The 20,504-nt window shown below is 40.9% G+C and overlaps 1 long non-coding RNA gene across 1 annotated transcript in view; it reads right to left on the reverse strand.

Moving 5' to 3' along the window:
* Positions 1-1,129: 1,129 nt before the first annotated feature.
* Positions 1,130-20,504, reverse strand: part of LOC125638394 (uncharacterized) — a 138,091-nt gene continuing 118,716 nt past the window's right edge. Inside the window, exons 4-5 of the long non-coding RNA XR_007357208.2 lie at positions 4,058-4,139; positions 1,130-1,210 (exon numbers count right to left, since the gene is read on the reverse strand). This is a non-coding gene — a long non-coding RNA (uncharacterized LOC125638394). The remainder of the gene's footprint in view (positions 1,211-4,057; positions 4,140-20,504) is intronic.

Below are 20,504 nucleotides of genomic sequence, written 5' to 3' on the forward strand. Positions count from 1 at the left end.
ATTTTCAAAATAAACCACACTTTAATAGAACTGCAAAGATTAGAGCTGTTGTTGAATCTTAGTGTGGGAGGCCAGGGTCTTCCTCGAGTCCACTTCCAGTTATTTATAATGTCCTTTCCCCCAGTTCATAGCACGAGGGGTTCTCCAAGTCAAACCAACAGCCAAAAGTAAAAGTAAGGTCCTCTCCCCTCTCTTTCCCTTATTGGAGAGGGGAATATGTATGACAACAAAGAAAGGCAAAGGTGGCAGGCAGTTTTTCTGGATTCAGCCCTTTGGTCTTAGTCTGTCAGTGGGTTTATTATCTTTTAATGGGGTCTATCTCCAGCCCCTCCTCTTTGGGCATACTGCTTTATAGCTGGGCTGTGCAACTTCAGAAGTAGTGTGGCCTGCCACTGACTCCCTCTCGGCTGGCCTGTCTCTGTAGACAAAAAGAAAAGGAGTACTTGATAATCAAGGAGTATGATAATCAAGGTGGGCCGTTTCCAGCACAAATCCAGGGTTTAACAAGAACGTCTGAGGAACGGGGGGGTTGGGGGAGGAATAAACAAGGGGAAATAGGTTACTTTTTATAATGACTCAACCACTCCCAGTCTCTATTCAAGCCTAAGTTAATTGTATCCAATTTGCAAATGAATTCCAATTCAACAGTCGCTCGCTGGAGTCTGGTTTTGAAGTTTTTTTGTTGTAATATCGCAACTTTCATGTCTGTAATCGCGTGACCAGAGAGATTGAAGTGTTCTCCGACTGGTTTATGAATGTTATAATTACACATTGTAAGGAGAGTGATCACTTTAGATAAGCTATTACCAGCAGGAGAGTGGGGTGGGGGGAAAGAAAACCTTTTGTAGTGGTAAACACCCATTTTTTCATGCTTTGTGTGTATAAAAAGATCTTCTGTGCTTTCCACAGTATGCATCCGATGAAGTGAGCTGTAGCTCACGGAAGCTTATGCTCAAATAAATTGGTTAGTCTCTAAGGTGCCACAAGTACTCCTTTTCTTTTTGCGAATACAGACTAACACAGCTGTTACTCTGAAACCTGTCTCTATAGACAGCAATCTCTGAGGCAGAACAGCTGTTCATCACCCCCTCCTATAGCAGGTTTTCCCTTCCAAGCTCACCTCCATCCTGATAGAACAAGCCTTGCAGGTGCACCTCATTGGTGCTGAACAAGTCCAGAAGAGCTGCTTGAGTCTCCTCCTCACCCCACCCTGCAAGAGTGAATACGCAGAATATAGAATAGACTCTTAGTGGTTTTGTTTTGCTATTATCTCTTACTGATCTTTACTATTTACTTGTGATTTCACTTCATTCCTAATCTCACTGCCTTTAACTTGCTCACACCTGTTTAAAACATACATAGTGAACAATTAAACTTCATTTTTTTTTTTCAAATTTGATCACCATTCAAAATTATCCATTGAATGGTCTTACGTGGACATATTTCAGCTAGGGATTGCTCACAATCTCTGTTTGCAATGTACTATTCCTTTGAACTATTCACCTTATGTTATAGGTCACCTGAGTCACATAACACAATTTCCATTGGCATATTAGTAGAGCTCCCAAAATTGGAAAGAGCCTTCACTAATTTCAGTGCAAACAATCATGTAAATACGTTTTGCATGGGAATTTGTGACACTTACTCTTTCTGAAAAAAAAAAAAAAAACGTGTATGAAGACAATTTCACTATTCAATTTTTTGCAGAAAACAGGTCAGAGATTGTCAGTGAAATTTCCTGGGTTTTATCTGGATAAACTGATCATAAATATATTCCTTGCAGTATTCACACAGATCTAAATATGTCTAACATTTCCTAACCCTCTTTTCTGAATATGTTTTTGATTTTAATATAAAAATTAGTGATCAAGGCTTCAGACAACCATTACATAAATAGGAGTAATATTACATAAATACCTGCCCAGAAGACAATTACTGCACAGTTAAACCCAAATGTCCAAATCCTATATTCTGTATATAATCAAAACCCCTACAAATGCCCAAAACAATTATGCCTCTTGCTATTCAGAAGGTCAGACTAGATGATCTAGCAGTCCCTTCTGGCCTTAAATTTGGTGGTTCTGTAATCTCATCCAAATAACACCACATATTAAATAGACAAAAATGAGAAGGGAGAGGGAAGATGGAAAGGATTTTCAGGGAAAGAAAAATAAAATGATACCACTGGCAGACTTATTGATACATCTGCATACCAGAAATGTCCCCTGAACCAACCTTTTTATAACAAGCTCCTAACTTACCTCAATAGTTTACTCAGAAGTTTTTATACATTATATAGCTATATTCAGCAGCTTTCTCTTCTCCTTTTAAAGAAAAGTGCACTTTTTGCTTTGTGGAATGGGCCCCTGCTTACGGTACCTTGTGGGAGTGAATTTCACATATCATTAGACGAACGGTTCTTTGAGCCTCAGACTGCCAGGGATACATTATAACAGCACTGCTATAGTTTAGCAACCACCGGTGTTTCCAATATAAACTCCATTTTTCAAGGGTTTATAAAAGTCAGCCATTTTAATTTGCATTGAGCTGAAACTGGGCATACACACTGTGAAGCAGGATATTTGTGTTTTGTTGTTCGCATGACATGACACAATATAGCAGAGGCAGGAGTGTAGCCTAGTGGATAGTGCCCTGCACTGGAAGAAATGGGTTCAATTCCTGGTGCTGCCAGTGGCCTGCCGGGTGACCTTAGGCAAGTCATGTCACCTCCCTGAGCCTCAGTCTCCCCATGAGTAAAATTGGGATAATGATACTTTACACCTTTGTAAAGTGATTTGAGATCTACTGATGAAAAGCTCTATTTAAGAGCAAGATATTATTTATTAATTAATATTAAAGCACTGGAAAATGGTTTCAAAGGCTTTTTTTGGGGGGGTCACTAACAAAATATGAAGGTTTATTTTTCTTTCCATGTGCATGGTGCAACTCACATTCATTCCAAATGATGTTACAATAGAACCTCAAAGTTACAAACACCAGAGTTACGTACTGACAGTCAATCAAACTGAGAGTACACAGACAGCAGAGATAAAAAAAAGAAGCAGCAGCAGCAGCATATATTGTACAGTGTTAAATGCAAACTACTAAAAAAAACCAAAGGGAAAGTTAAAAAAGATGTGACAAGCTAAGGAAACTTTTTCTGTGCTTGTTTCATTTAAATTAAGATGGTTAAAAAGCAGCATTTTTCTTCTGCATAGTAAAGTTTCAAAGTTGTACTAAGTAAACGTTTAGTTGTGAACTTTTGAAAGAACCACCATAGCATTTTGTTCAGAGTTACGAACATTTCAGAGTTTACAACCTCCAGTCCCAAGATATTTGTAACTCTGAGGTTCTACTGTAGATGTGCATATAGGCCATGGAGGTAGGACACTGGAAAGGTGGGAAGAAAAGTGGCAGACACTGCCTACAAAAATCCCTCTGTAGCAACTACGCTGGGGGGTTGTGCAGTTGGAGATGATGCTTGTTTTGGCCAGGAGATGGAGCAGCACTTCTCCAAAGCATATTCCCCCGAGAACTCAGCACACTTCTGGTCCAAGTTTTCAAAGATCTCTGAGGTGAAATAAGTAAAAGTCAAAAGTACTCTGTAAAGGTGACAGGCAATATTGACGGTTTAGAAGTCTTTCAGAATTTTACAGGTCTATTCCTCTCTCATATCAATGGGAGGTTTGTGTCTCTGTGATTCAGAAGGCAAGCTAAACTATTGTATATGAAGTGGTGAACACATGCAGAAGATGCCAGAAGATACATGTGGCCAAAATATTCCAAAGGGTAATTCAGTTCATAGTTAGAGCTGAGCAGATAGAGTGAATGGTTAGAATGGACCAGAATACTTGTCATTACATTGAAAGCTCTCCAAAACCCCTGTAGCACATATTCTATGCAAATCTGTTCTCATTGTATTTGCCATTTGCACATCAGGGCAAAACTGCAGCCTTGCAGGGCACAACAAGAGTTTACATTTACCACTGAAAATGTGTCTGTTTGCTTCCCACTCTCCCCTCCTTCCATCCATCAATCCTGTTCTGCTCTTAGTTACCTGCTTCTGCTTGTCCAGGAGGTAGACAGTTCAGAAATTCCCATAATCAAGTTAAGTGTGAAGGATTTCATTTCACATATTCCTGAGGAAAAGACCAAATACAAAACCATGTCCAGTTTAGAACTTATAAGAACATATGATCACTATAAAATCTCAAAAGATAAGCAACACTACTCAGCATGAATAAGATCCAATATGTGAAAAATGGTTTGCTATAATTTTTTTTTAAGAGATGACCAAAAATAGGTGTAATTTTCTTCATCCAGTTTAAGACTCATCTCATGTGGAAGAACAAAAACAAATTGCTAATGCAAAATGTGAGAGGCATTTTGCAGTATGTTGAAAAATGTGGCATGTACAACACTGAAACAGGTTGCATACCCACTTCCAAGCTTTGGCTGTCATCAGGTGGCAGGAGCATGGCCCAGCCTGGTAATGTCCAAAATATGAAAAGCAGGTATGTGGCATACTTTTACTTCAAAGACATGCATAACACAAACACTGCTATAGCTATAGATAGAATATAACCATTTGTTACCAAGAATCATGACTGTGAATGAAGTAACAAGAACAAAGTGTCCAGCAAAAGAGCAACCTGATATCAGAACTGCAAGGCTTATGTGACCTTTTGCAAAAACACTGTCCAAAATAATGAAAAAACACCTGATCTTTTTGTACTATTGTGCTGTGATCAATAAACATGCTGGGCCTGATTCTGATATCATGCTGGTTTCACACTCCACTGTCTTCACTAGCATACATGAGATCAGAATCATGACCATTTTATGGAGCTATTAAATCACTTAATATCATGCAGATTCAGCAATGTTGCATGCTGTAGTGGTTAGGAAGCCATTTTACTGTAGTATATACTAGAAATAACCACATCTGTGTATATTCTGCTAATGTACACAATACTGAGGTGCTCGGTATAAGTATAGTTGAAAATTAAGTGCCTAAATTTGGGCACTTATGTCAGAAAATTTTGATCATATACAGTATTCTGTGAAGTATACACAATGAAGCAGCATTTGTATGGCTCTTTGTAAGTCTCTTACTGAAAAAAAAATTAATATAATGGGATTTTCCTTAAAGGCATGACCTGATGTTGATTATGTTGGTACAGGAAGCACACACAACAAATAGTATTCTGGTTCTAGAGGTATTACTGGTTCCAGTGGTATCCCTCATTATATACATGGTGAATATTGCTAGAATGAACATTTTAACTGAGCCCACATTATATGCTGTCAAAGATGTTAAATACAGAGTAAGGTTCAATTTAGTGGTCTAGGCTGCATGGTCCTGATCATTAGCAAGAGCTAGTGGATAATATTTGTTAATATACGCTAAATTCAGCAGAAGAAGCAGAAGCTGAAGCAATTATTTTGAGCCAAGGCTTTTCTTGCTCCTTTTGGCCCAGGACCTAGAGAAATGATCATCATGAGGTTTAGCTTTTGCGACAAAAAAAGCTCTCCCCCATCCCCAAAATATCCTGAGAACATTCTGCTGTAACCTGAGAAAGACTCAGCTAACCACACCTGAGGTAATTTGCACTCAAGTCTTAACTGAATTGTAGGCAGCACAAGGAAGTTTCTTGTAGTCTAATGAGTTCCATCAACCCCATGTTAAGTGTTCCTATGCAGCCACATAACCACTAAGTAGGAAAATGGCACATATTACACAATGCTGGGCATCCTTTTCATTCACAGAAAACAAGGGAGTTACATGCCACTTTAAATCACGTTTTTGTTCACTTTGAAAATAATGAGGACAGATTCACAACTTGTGTAAATTGACATAGTGGCACTGAAGTCAATGGAGCTATGCTGATTTACATCAGTCGCATTCTAGCTCAGAGTTTTTAATAACTAAAAATCAGAATGTTTAGCTATGCTTCCAACACCACTACAATATTTTAGTACCATTTATATTAGTGTTACCTTTCTGCCAAATGCTCTGTACAGTTTGATTTTTTCCCAATTAGTACTTTATATATAGACAGACATCCATTTAAAACATTGCTGTATAAAACTGAGCAATTGTCTAAAGCAATTCATTGCATTGATTTTTTTTTATTTGTTAACTATTACTGACCCAAACACATCAATGTAATCAGTTCCTTTGCTTTTCCGTTTCAGTCATTACATTTGCTAATATGGGAGTAAAAAGTATACAGCAGTCATTGCAAAATTAACAGTTTTTAATTTCAAACTTGAAATTAGTAGTAAAAATGACCTGACTGCTAATATAATATAGATTCTTTTAAAAAAAAAACCCTGAAAAACTCATTATGGGGAATTAACACAATCATTATTACATGAGATTAATCAATATTCTCTAGTTTAATAGACTACAAAAGTACATTTAAATTTGAATATTTGTATCAATAGCTATATAGGAAAATATGCATTTGATTAAAGCTCTTGAAACAACCACAGTCGACCATATTTCCTGATATTAAATGTGATGAGAAAGTCTTCCATGATCCACCAGTAGTACACAGGAAAAGAACAAATGCAAATCATAAAGTTAATGCCATGTTTAGATCACTGTAGGTATTAGAGTCATATTCCTTCTCAAAAGGCTAGAACCCTGAACATAAAATGAAATTTTCTAAAAAACTGCCCAGTGAGGTCATTTCAGTGACAACAAAAAAGTGTAAATATGGCATTGTTGAATTTTTTGGGAACTGCTGACACTCAACCTTTGGCTTGGCACCTTTCTTGACACCAGAAAGATACAGTAATTTCCCAAAAATATATTGCCTGTAATTCCATAATTTTTAGGCCCAATTCTGCCCTTTAATCTCATGTAGCACTCCTATTCATGTCTATGGAAATACTTGTTTCAGTCCAGGAGAATAGCATGCACTCATTTTATACATATATTTATAATTCTCTCCTGTACTTGTCATACAAATTCACTGCTGTCACCCAGGGGTTAGTGATACCTTTTTCTTAAGAACCTGAAGTAATGGAAATACAAATGGAATTGCTTGTACAGTATGTCTTGTTAGAAGTGCATGCTTTACCTTAGCAATTGATACTGATCAATTAACTTGCATTGCCGATAGCCATGTAATGAGTAATTTGTGGTAGACACATTTTAGAATATGGGCAGTGTCAGTGAATCAAAAAAACCTTAAAAAGTATCTGTCATGCCCTTCTGGTTATTTCCATCCAGTTCAACCCTATGTAAATCCTTGGGTTATTGATTATATAAATATTATGGTGACGCTCTACAAATTAAAATAAATAGCTGATTCTGCTCTCTACTTTTTTAATGTATTATTTTTGTTTGACTATCAAACACCTGCTTTAATACAAAAAGCCTGTAATTTCCTTGTAATCATAACACACACAGTATACAGGCATATTCACAACATGTTTATAGTATGGCTAGACTTTTTTAAAAGATGGATAATTTTATGACCAATAAACATTTGCTGTTGTACACATTAAGATGAGGTAATCAGGACTAATGCATCAGGAAATCAGCTAATCTCTGCAGCGGCAAGGGGATTTTACTATCAAAAACATATGGCATTTCTCAGCTATGTGTGGATCATGGGACTTTCTGTTCACCTTTCTCTGAAACAGGCACAGGCCTTCAGGGACCATTCTTACAGGAACTGGTTGAAAATTGGAATTTCCATCTGGTAGGAAATTCTAATAATTTGAAATATGTTTTAGTCCCAAATTGGGACAAAAACTTGAAATATCAGAACTTTTCATGAAATGTAAAGTTCAGAACATTTTCTATTCAGAAATGTCAAAATATTTAATTTTGAATTATTGAACGGAATCATAATTTTTGGTTCAACATGAATTCATTACACCACCCCTCAAATTGCCATCGTGTCTCATGGGGGTTGTAGTTTGGGTGTTTCATACCCCTATTCTCCTCTATGGGCCAGGCTCTCTGGCTGGACTACACACCTATGATACATTGTGGCCATGATGCCCCACGGTCGTTTAAAATAGAGCATAACCACAGAGCAGCATAGGAGATGTAGTCAAGCCAAAGAGCACATCTCATCGAAGAAGATATAGTTTGAGTGCTTCATGTCCCCAACTCCCATGAGGTGGGACGGCAGCGAGCTGACCAGAAACAAAACTTTTCAATTCAACTAAACTGAAATGTTTTGATTCTGGTTCTCCTGATCCAAAATGAAATATTTCTTTTTTTCCCCTCCAAATGAAATATTGAATTTTTTTTGGCAAAAATCTAAATTTCTCCATGGAAAATGTCAATTTTGTGGAAATAGTGTTTTCTGTTAAAAATGTTGATGCAAAATAGTGGCTCAGCTCTCATTGTAACAAGGTAGCAGAGTATACATGTATATATCATTTATCTAATTCTCTTATGCATATATTGTTCCTGCAAACTAGTCTTGAAAATACAGTGAGTACATACATGCGAGTCTCAAAAAATATTTCCTTCATTAGTCTTTTCAGAACCTTATTTTCCATTTCTCTTTCATTCAGCGTTAACACCTTTACTTTCCTCAAGACAGCAAGTACATCAGTTTGAATACTGGAGGAAATTATTCATTGAATAAATTATTCTTTGAAGAGAGCTAGTCAAAGATGTCACAAAATTATTCTTTAAGAATTTGGTTGACAAATAGTGGCACAATTCACTGAATAATGTGTTCACAGAGGAATGTTTACTATCTCTGTCAGAGTTTACAGTTTATTAATTCTATAATTTAGATATTAATAGTAATTTACATATCTGTAAACTATTACTTCAACAAAAATGACATGAAATTATTGTAATATTCTCATTCCAAAGAGAAAACATTTCATTATAGGGCATAGTAATGCTTTTAAAATATAATCTTCAGCTGGTGTACATCAGCATAGCTCCATTTGTCTTCAACATAACTGCACTTCTGGTAGAAATTTTAGCCTATAATATCATTTTTTGATTCTGTTCAGAATTCATTATCTGTCTATACTGGAAGGAAGACAGGAGGCACTGGATATGGTTTAATCAGGCTACAACTTTATTATTAGATGTCTGGGACTATCTGGCAGATAAAAAGTCGACAGTGCAGGTAACTCCATGATCATTTCAATGTCTACCTGGGGTAGGGTGACCAGATAGTGAAAAATCAGGAAGAGACGGGGGTGGTGGTGGTGGTGGTGGGGTAATAGGTGCCCATATAAGACAAAGCTCTATTATCAGGACTGTCCCTATAAAATGGGGACATCTGGTCACCCTAACCTGGGGGCCTCTGCCAGACCTACCTTTTTCCGTCCTGGTCCCCCACCCAACCCATTGCTGGGACCTTACCATCCCCCTCCCCTCAAATGAGGGTTAAGAGGGGGGTTAAAAAAGAAGGGGGGTTGGCTCCCTGCCCTGAACCCCCCCTCCCTGTGCCACCATTCCACTCCTTTAACCAACACCTTCTTTTTAAGTCCTTTTCCAAGCCATTTTCCAGTCACTGTATCCCTTCCCTATGGAGTACCTGCCCTGGGCATCTGCCCCATACTTACATGAGATGTGACTTCATAGCCTAACACCCTTCCCTACTCACCATAACAAAGCCCTCCCTGAACCCACTTTGGAGAAGGCAAAAAATACCCTCTCCATCCCTTTAATCTGGTGATGAGGGAAAAATTCCTTCCCAGCCCCCCTAGACAGGAGCAGCTAGCATGATGCCCACAGCGGGTCCTGACCAAATCTAGTATTTTGGCACTTCCAAGGCGTGGGAGGGTTTGTGTGCTCTGCCTAGTCTGGGGAAAAGGACCTTCTCCCACCGGGCTTACCCTTTATCAAGTCTCTGCCCTTCCAGTCTCAAGGGGGTGAGTCAGCATTACCATGCTGACCCACTCTGCATTTACAGTAGCTTCTGTGCCTCCCCCCCCGCCCCGCAAGCAAAATACCCCTCTCCCACCCCGGCAAGCCAGACAATGCCCCATAAGGTGTGGTGTAGTCAGACTTAATAGATGTTGGCCTGAAATGGTTCATGCAAGCTGAACTTCTGATAAAACTCCAGAGTTGTCTGGATCTGAACTTCATAAGTCAAGTTTCTGTCCTAAACTAGACTTTTTGCCAAATTACACAAGAGTATGGCTTGAAATCCTGATCAGTCTTTTATAACTTGGGCCAATTTTTCCTTGCACTTTAACTGAAAGAGAGCATGGTCATATATGGACAAACAACTGTATTAGTAAAATACCACTGAATGTGGATTGGGAGTGGGGGATAATCTGTTTTTCACACTGTCCTGGAGATAGTGCTTGTTTCTATACCTTTCAGTAAGAATTTAAATACATTTTGGTTCATATTTCCATTTCCACTGAGATTTGTTCAATCTGGCATAGAAAATCATTGTTATCTACTTCTTACATTCACCGTTAACGACAAGAGACTTTAATCTACAAGCTGAACACTGAAAGTTGTATTATTTTGCAACAAGGAATTTTTTACATTCTTAGGTTTATTCAAATTCACCATATTACTACTCCCTTAATTCCATTTAAGATCCCATTTATGACATAAGTGCCATAAAAACTTGTCCTTCTTTATATCTATCGAATCACTGGAACAATCTTATAAAACTCTGTAACAAAGAGTGCATATATAGGTCCCAGGGCTTTAATCTTACTCTACATGATGGTGTACACAGAATTATGTCTAATGGTTTGCAGCTAACTCTGTACTGGTAAATTTGGGTCATCTCAATGCTATTTTATTATTTTCTGCTACTTTATAAAGGGAAAATATCTTCAGTCAGATTTTCACAATGCATGTTCCAGCCAGAGGAGGGGTTTTGAAAACCACATTCAATATTTTAAAAGAACCTTTTTCAGTTTGACTACAGATAACAAACTTAAAGGGAACAAAAACAAAACAAAACAAAAAAACCACACCCAGGATTGGATTTTCTTCTTACTACGTGTGGATAATAGCATCAAGTGCTTTTTAAACCCCCCAGTTACAGCAGTACAGTGATTGTGTGAACACCAGTCTGACAAACGGACAGTTATATGAATCATTCTTCTCATCAGAACAAAATTACATAATAAAACTGATCTGATGAAGAACAAGTCAACATCCTTTCAGGATTTTATGCCTTCAGTGCATTTGAAATCGCTTTGCACTAATCTGCATGACAAGAAGAAAGCGATGCAGTGCACCATATTGCAACATATTCACCCTATCTCCTGTAATTTTGAGATGTTCAGTTTTATGAACCTGTCATTTTAGAAACTCCTCAGTCCCCAGTTAATTAAATAGGGGGTTTACTGTAGCACATTTTCAATTTTTTAGTACAGCAAGCAAACGAAGAAATCAGATATTCTCACGTCTCTACCTGCAACCCTATTGCAAGTCACATGTGTATGGTTCTATTTCCCCCTATTGACAATGTAATGACACTCTTGCTTCCTTTGAGGAGCAGACGAATGTTGTACATTTTGGGAAGATAGATAGAACCAAGACTCTAAAAAAAAAAATCCTTATTAAAACATGGAAATCTGCTGTGTGCTGCATCAGGTTGCAGAATATGGAATGCCACAAAAGCTTTTGGATAGTGATTGTGAATTATTTAAAAATCTTCTTGCAAATATATGACACGAGGCACTTTGCAAAGATATATATCTTGCATCACAGGGTACACAGAAGCGGTCATTTACTGTACACTGCTCTGTACAAAAATGAGTTGAATTTGCAGCCTAGAGTGCAAACTTCTTAACATATTCTTTTGCTGAAATGTCTGCAAGAATTTATGATCCTACATAGTCTCTCCTTGCAATTTAGCACATTTTTATGCAAGGTATCAGTGTCCATAGGAAACCATTAGAAAATAGGCCAGTGAATAAGAATTACTCAAATATGCTGAGGAAAGCAGAAATACAAATAAGACTTTTCCAACACAAGAATCAGAAATTAGCTCAGAAGTTTCTAGAGGAATAACTGATCAAACATGTGTCAACTGCTAATATCTATGTACCCTAGGTTCATAACCCTTAGGGAATCTCCCATGGAAGTAAGGCACCTAAATGGGAGTAAGGCACCTTTTGTAAATCCCTATAGATTCTTATCTGCCTCTTTTGGTACACAAATACATTTAAAAATCTGTCTGTAGTGGGGTGGTCACCCACTCCTGCCCTCAAGGGCTTAAAACAGCCCTGGGAGAGGGCTGGGGCAGGGGAAAAACTGGGCTGATTGGCAGAGCAGCCACAGCTGGGGCCACGCCCCAGACAGACCCAGCTGGCCCTATAAAGGACAGGGAAGCCAGGAGGTGAAAGGCTTCTCCCTCACGCTTGCTGAGGAGAGGGGCCTAGCTGCTGGGAAGCTGAGTGGAGTACCTGAGGTAGAGCAGGGCTGGGGGAAGGCCAGAGGAGCTGGGGAGCTCCGGCCTGGAAACCCCCCAGGCTGCAGGCCTAGAGTAAGGCCAAATAGGTACTGGGGTTGCAGGGGGCAGCCCAAAGATAGGCAGAGGCAGCAGGTCCAACCCCCCCTTGCCTGTGATGATTGGCCTATACACTGCAGTCCAGCCTAGTGTGTGGGGGCTCAATGGTGACTAGCAGTAGCCAAAGACTGAGGCGAGGTGGGGATAGTGGGTGTGGGTTCCCCAGGGAGGGGAGACCCAGAGACTGTGGGGGTACTGCCAGGGGGCAGCACCCTGGGTAAAAGGGGATTGCTAATTCCCTGGATGACCAGCAGGAGGCGCTGCAGGGGTGAGTCACCGCACCGTGACACTGGCCCATAGGTCTTAATTCTCCATGGCTTTGCACCTGTGTAGTCATTTACATCTGTGCTATATGGTAGTACAGTATTTTATACTCACTTTGCAGAGGAATAAATAACTACACAAAGTGAAAGGCTGAGGAGAATCAGGTCCCTAGTATATAAGGGGTTCATCTAATTTCAATAAGTTTTATTCATCTTTCAGAGAATTTGCAAAATGGTTAAAAGTTCTTGAGAGCCTGTATCTGCTCCCACTATTACTTTCAAGATGCTCCTGGAGCCAGAAAAGAAATGCCAAGCTGTCCATGAATTTAGCAATGCAATGGAGAAACAATTGACCTATCCACAAGTAATGAACTTTGCATTCATTGATCATTACAACACCAGTCATTTAACCATGTGTAAGACTGCCCTGTTCAGTAGAGTATCAACTATTGCACTTACCAATATGCAAAATTATACCTGTTTAATAATATATATAATGATCTACAGACTCACTTCTACCCTTACTGTTGTTCTTTCTTCAAAACATACGTTGCCAAAAACTCTCAACTAGAGCAAAATGACTAATTTATAGCCTCTGTGAGAATCTGGCCCAGAAAGTTAAAAAAACCAACCAAACAAAGCAATACTGTACTTGGCACCACAAAAACATGAGCTTATAAACAATCCACAAAGCATGCAAACAGAAATATTGATTTGGGTCTTTGAATCGGAGCTTTTGAAATGAGTGAATGTTTAGGCCAGTGGTTTTCCACCTTTTTTCAAATGGAGGTGCGGACTGCTTTGGAAATCTTAGACACACTCTGCACACCCCTGGGGGCCTGTGGACCACAGGTTGAAAACCGCCTGTTTAGGCTAAGATCATTTAAGTAATTTGGGAAGCCTGCAGCAAGTCACTATAAGTACATATAGTATTTACTTACATAGATGATGCTGAACTCAGTTCACCATCTAGCTGACTGCCAAGGTAATTTTCATCACCACAGATGTCAAAGAACACTAGGGGGTGTGGGTGCACAAAAGGGGGAGGCAGACAGTGGCAATGGACCAGTTAGGTATTAACCAATATGAGAAAGACTCTGCTGAAATTGTCAAAGCCTACAGACAAATTCTGAAGATGGCAGACAACTATATATTCAGGTACCTAAAGCAGAGTGTTTATACTTCATAATTACTTTAGAGAAATGCAAGGATATTGTAACAATGAAATTACAGCTAAATATTATACCAAACATTCAAAGATTAGTAGTTGTAAACTTTTGGCTGAAAAACCATTTACATTTTTTGAAAATAGAGGGGGGCAATATTTGTAGGCACCGCCAAATACATGAACATTGGCCTTTATTTACAGTCTCAAAATAATTATGCAATATATCTGAGGGAAACAGTTATACCTTGAAGGAACCTAGCTATGGGCCAAATACTGCCATCCAGCTGATTGCAACAGGAATTGGCTAAAGTAAAATTGAATAAGGACCTCTGGATTTGACCCCATATGAACTTGTAAGGCAAAGTATAATGGCTATCACTAAAAACAAGTAAATTAACATTTACTTCACACACTAACAACAGAACTTGCAGTATTTCCTTTTCTGAGTGTAAAAAATATAGTGCTAAGGGCATTCTCCTCTAATTTACACCCATTTTACACAATGCTCAAACTCTGCTGACTTCATCTGAGTTACTCCTGATTTATACTGACATAAGTGAGCAAAGAATCAGGTTCATATTCTACAATACAATTAATACTGATATTTTTCAAAGTGCCCACTGTATGCAGCAGGAAAGGATGTGAAAGGAGAAATAGCAGTGATCACTTGAAGGAATGGACAAATGTTATGCATTTTCTAGAACATTCAACAAAGCAGACTTATTTATGTCACCTACAAGCTAACTTATTTTATTTTATTAAAGAAAGTTACAAAGGCAATATATCCTCAGCCAGTGATGATGATGACTATGATGATGATGGGCGATCACCCGTTACTGAGTATGATCATCTTCAATGGAAGTTATGGATCCTCAGGTGGCTAATAAGGCCAATCCTTGAACCACAACTTCTATTGCAATGAGGGCAAATGTTTTCAGGCTCAGCAGGAAGCTGTTGACCATGACTGGAAGTCAGTCTCTCCTTCCTTCCTTCTGCGCATCTTATCCTCTTCAGCTTGTTGGCGAACAAGTTCAAAATGCATCATGTATGACTTCACTCCATTTTAAGCGATTGTGGGCAAGTGTCTCCCAACTGTCAATGTCAATATTACACTTTTTTAGGTTGTCCTTCAGTAAGTCCTTATATAGCTTCCATTGTCCACCCACGTTACGGTACCCTTCTTTCAGCTGAGAGAACAGGACCTGTTTTGGGAGGCGATGGTCTGGCATCTGGACAATGTGACCAGTCCAGCGGAATTGCTGACAGACTATCATTGCCTCGATAAGGGTGTGTAAGGGAACTCAGCTGGGGCTCGTCCCTCAGTGGGGTGGCGGGGCACCATACCGCCTCACTACACTCTCTGCTGGGTTGGGGAATACCCAGTCTATGGCCCAAACCTTCAGGCTGGGTCCCACAAGCAGTTCAATATAAGCCCAGGCCCTGGGTCAGGGCGGGGCAAACAAACAAATAGGCAGGGGCTCAGGCCCTCAGGCAGGGCCTGAGCAAATAGTCAATATAAGCCCAGACTCCTAGCTTTATAAGCCAGGGAGAGGGGAAGGGGGGCAGGGGGGATGCAGGCCCACGCACTCCACTGCGTCCCAGCCCGGGGCCTAGCAGTGGTCAAAGATCCACTGCTGAGTCAGTGGGGATCCTGGCCGCAACACACTGACATTGGCTCCGGCAGTGCTGCCGCCAGACTGAGGTCAGCTGCCCCCGGCTACTTCCGGACTCTCCCTCGTAGGGTACCTGGGTCAGGGTGGTGTCCTCGGAGGGTTCCAGCACCATGGGCTCCTCTGGGTCGCCAGCAAGGGGTAGGCTTGGCCGCTCCTCTGAGTAGCTGGCGAGGGGTAGGCTCGGCCACTCCTCTGGGCGTTGGTCAGGCATTGGCCAGTCCGGCCAGTGCTCGGGTCAGCCGCAGCTTGCTGGGGTCTCCCAAGCCGGAGCCAGGCCACGGGCGTCTGGCCTCTCTGGCTGCTGTTGCCTAACTGAGTTCCGGGGTTGGGCTTTTCTACTTCCTGTCCTGCGCCTTGACCTCTGAGGGGCAGACGCAGGATCCACTGGCTCCGCCCACTTTGGTGTCTGAGGAGGTGCTTCCCTCAGCGGGGTGGTGGGGCACCACACCACCTCACTACAGGGTGGTCTTTGCCTCTTCCAGGACACTAATATTGGTGCGCGTGTCTTCCCATTTGATCTTCAGAATCTTACGAAGGCAGCATTGATGGTGCCTCTCAAGGACTTTCAAGTGGTATCTATAGATTGTCCAAGTTTCAGACCCATACAATAGTGTTGGGAGAATAACGGCTTGATAAACAAGAAGCTTGGTGTCTGTTCGAATGTCGTGATCTTCAAAAACCCCTGTGCCATAAACGAGAAAAAGCTACACTGGCACAGCTCAGGCGATGTTGAATTTCTGCATCAATATCTGCCTTGGATGAAAGAGGACTTCCAAGGTAGAGGAAATGATTGACATTCTCCAGTGCCACTCCATTGATCCAGACCACAACACACGATCCATTGTCTATAGCCAAGCTCTATGATACAACTGCATTTGCTCCAACCCCTCAGACAGAGACAAACACCTACAAGATCTCTATCAAGCATTCTTACCACTACAATACCCACCTGCTGAAGTGAAGAAACAAATTGACAGAGCCAGAAGAGTACCCAGAAGTCACCTACTACAGGACAGGCCCAACAAAGATAATAACAGAACGCCACTAGCCGTCACCTTCAGCCCCCAACTAAAACCTCTCCAACGCATCATCAAGGATCTACAACCTATCCTGAAGGACGACCCATCATTCTCACAAATCTTGGGAGACAGGTCAGTCCTTGCCTACAGACAGCCCCCCAACCTGAAGCAAATACTCACCAGCAACCACACACCACACAACAGAACCACTAACCAAGGAACCTATCCTTGCAACAAAGCCCGTTGCCAACTGTGTCCACATATCTATTCAGGGGACACCATCATAGGGCCTAATCACATCAGCCACACTATCAGAGGCTCGTTCACCTGCACATCTACCAATGTGATATATGCCATCATGTGCCAGCAATGCCCCTCTGCCATGTACATTGGCCAAACTGGACAGTCTCTATGTAAAAGAATAAATGGACACAAATCAGATGTCAAGAATTATAACATTCATAAACCAGTTGGAGACACTTCAATCCCTCTGGTCACTCGATCTCAGACCTAAAGATCACAATATTAAAACAAAAAGACTTCAAAAACAGACTCCAACGAGAGACTGCTGAATTGGAATTAATTTGCAAACGGAATACAATTAATTTAGGCTTGAATAGAGACTGGGAGTGGACGGGTCAGTACACAAAGTAAAACTATTTCCCCATGTTTATTTCCCTTCCCCACCCCCCACTGCTCCTCAGATGTTCCTGTTAACTGCTGGAAATGGCCCACCTTGATTATCACTACAAAAGGTTTTCTCCCACCCCCCACCCTGCTCTCCTGCTGGTAACAGCTCGTCTTAAGTGATCACTCTCCTTACAGTGTGTATGATAACACCCATTTTTTCATGTTGTGTGTATATAAATCTCCTCACTGTATTTTCCACTGAATGCATCCAATGAAGTGAGCTGTAGCTCACGAAAACTTATGCTCAAATAAATTGGTTAGTCTCTAAGGTGCCACTAGTACTCCTTTTCCATTGATTTTGATAGATGGGGCATGTAATACCTCATCTGGAGAGGGCTAATAGAGCACTTTAGTCTTCTTGATATTAAGAGTGAGGCCAAGACATGCGTAAGCATCGGCAATCACATTCAAGATAGTTTGAAGATCTCTCTCAGAGATTGCGTTGTCATCAGCATACTGAAGTTCCACAATAGATGCTGTGGAGATCTTACTCTTGGCTTTCAGCCTGCTTAGCCTGAACAGCTTTCCATCCATTCTGTAAGTGATTTCAACACCAGCTGTAAGCTTCCCAGCAAGTAGGTAAAGAATGATGGTGATAAAAACCGCAAACATGGTTGGAGCACTGATACATCCTTGTTTTACTCCTGTGTGTACTTTGAAAGGTTTGCTCTGGGAGCCAGTTCTCAGTACAGTCGCTTTCATGTTATCACGAAGCAATTTCAGGACATCCAATCTTAGAGAGTACAGTCCAGAGGGCATGGCGATGCACTGAATCAAAGACTTTAGTTAAATCCATAAAAGCTACGTACAGTGGTTGGTTTTGCTCCAGACACTTTTCTTGCAGCTGCTGTGCTGTGAAGATCATATCCATAGTTCCACGACATGGTCAGAAATGACTCTGTTACTCCAGTAAAGTTTCTTCTGACCAGGGCAGAAAGCGAGTTGCAAGGATCTGTGCTAGAACTTTGCCTGCAATGGTTAGGAGGGAGACACCACAATAATTTCCACAATCTGCTTTATCCCCTTTCTTGAAGAGGGTGACAATCAGGGCATCCCTCATTTCACTGGGTATTTCCTCCTTTATCCAGATTTTAAGGATAAGCAGGTAAAACTGCTGAATTAGCTCTGGTCCACCATCTTTAAAGATTTCAGCGGGGATCCCATCTAGACCTGCTGCCTTGTTGTTCTGCATCTCGTTGGTGGCATTGTGTACCTCATACAAATTAGGAGGGTCTCAGAGCTCATCCCTAAATGGTCATTGAGGGATTTGCTTCAGGACTTCATCTGCAACCACAGAATTATGGTTAAGGAGATCTTCAAAATGTTCTTTCCTGTGAGAATTGATGGCTTCGTTGTCCTTCAGAAGTGTGGTTCCATCCTCAGAGAGAAGAGGATTCATACCATAGCAAATTGGCCCATAAACAGCATTGGTGGCACTAAAGAAACCACATGTATTGTGGATGTCCATGAGATGTTGGAGTTCTTGTGCTTTCTCAGTCCACCATTTGTTCTTGAGTTTTCTGGTTTACGTTGGACTTATGCCCTCACCTTGGCATGGGCTCCTCTCTTTATATTACAATTTATGTCATTCTGTCAAGCACAAAATGCCATTCTCTTCTCATTAATTAGTTGCTCAATTTCAGCATCATTCTTATCAAACCAGTCCTGATGTTTTCTGGTTTGGTAGTCCAAGGTTTCCTCACAGGCACTGATGATTACTGCTTTCAACTGGCTCCAGTGTTCCTTAATTTCTTCCAGAAACTCTGATGTGTACTTTTCTTCTAAGACAGCTTGGAAGTGGTCACACATAATAGGGTCCTTCAAATCTTGAATCTTCAACTTGCACCTGACCTGCTTCTTTTGCAGTCTCCATTTGGGAGTGATTTTAATTTTCATTGTGGATCAAATAAGGAGATGATCAGTCCAACAGTCATCAGCACTTGTCATTGCTCTTGTGAGAAATAAGTCACTACGATCTCGGGCATGAACATAAATGTAGTCAAGGAGATGCCAGTGCTTTGACTGTGGATGTCTCCAAGATGTTTTGAACTTTTCCTTTTGTTGGAAGAGAGTGTTCATAATAATAAGTTCATGTTCAGCACACTTGGTCAGGAGCAGAATTCCATTTGGATTGCTTTTGCCAACTCCTTTCCCGATTGTTCCCTTCCATAGGTCTGAGTCTCCTCCACGCGTGCACTGAAATCCCCCAGAAGGATGATCTTGTCTTCTGTAGGGGTCTCCAATAAAATGGTTTCCAACTGAGAATAAAAATCTTGCTTTACATTCTCATTGGCATCCAGTGTTGGTGCATAGGTGCTCACAATAGTTGCCTGTTGATTTTTGGTGAGCCTCAATTGGAGTGTCATAAACTGCTCATTGATGCCAGCTGGTACCTCAGAGAGGCACCTTATAAGCTTCTTCTTTATAGCAAAGCCCACTCCATGCAATTGGGGTTCATCTATAGATTTTCCCTTACAGAAATAGGTGTATCCTCCTTTCTCCTCCCTCAGCTGTCCTTCATCAGCTCTTCCAGTTTCGGACAAAGCAGCAATATCGATGTTAAACCGACTCAATTCATGACCAATAATGGCTGTACGTCACTCTGGGCAGTCGCTGTATGAGTTGTCCATCAGGGTACGTACGTTCCAGGTTCCAAAGTTGAAGAGTTTCTTACATTTTCAACCACTGAGGTGGTGATCCTGCTGGATGCGGCTATCCAGCCAGGAAAAACAGAGGCAACACTATTTTTAGGGTACCTTTTCTAACCCCCTCCCCCTGTGGGGTGAGCAGAGTGGATCCTAAAACGGACAGCTCAGTCGTGCGTGCAGTTGCCAAGATGCTCGATCCGCCTCAATACTCAAGCAAGACAACTGAATCACACACCCACCACCTATGTGTCGGTCTGTAACTAGGAACTTCCAGATTTCACTGTCCTGTTCCCGTCCCCACTCGCTGATCACCACCAGACTTTTGACTTGTGCAATATTATTTTTCCCAAAAAACTAGAAGATGCCTGTGTGGGACTTATTTTAAAGTGGGGAGACTGATGCACAACAGTCACCACACTAATCCTTGACAGATCGAGAACTTGAAACCAATGGCATGGCATCCTCTATTTGCTGCAGCCTTCATCCACCTTCACAGTCGCCGTAACATTACACAACAGTTTCACCTCCACTGTGCAGTTATCCTCCATCTGTTCT

The sequence above is a fragment of the Caretta caretta genome, chromosome 6, assembly GCF_965140235.1.
Source record: "Caretta caretta isolate rCarCar2 chromosome 6, rCarCar1.hap1, whole genome shotgun sequence".
NCBI lineage: Eukaryota > Metazoa > Chordata > Testudines > Cheloniidae > Caretta > Caretta caretta.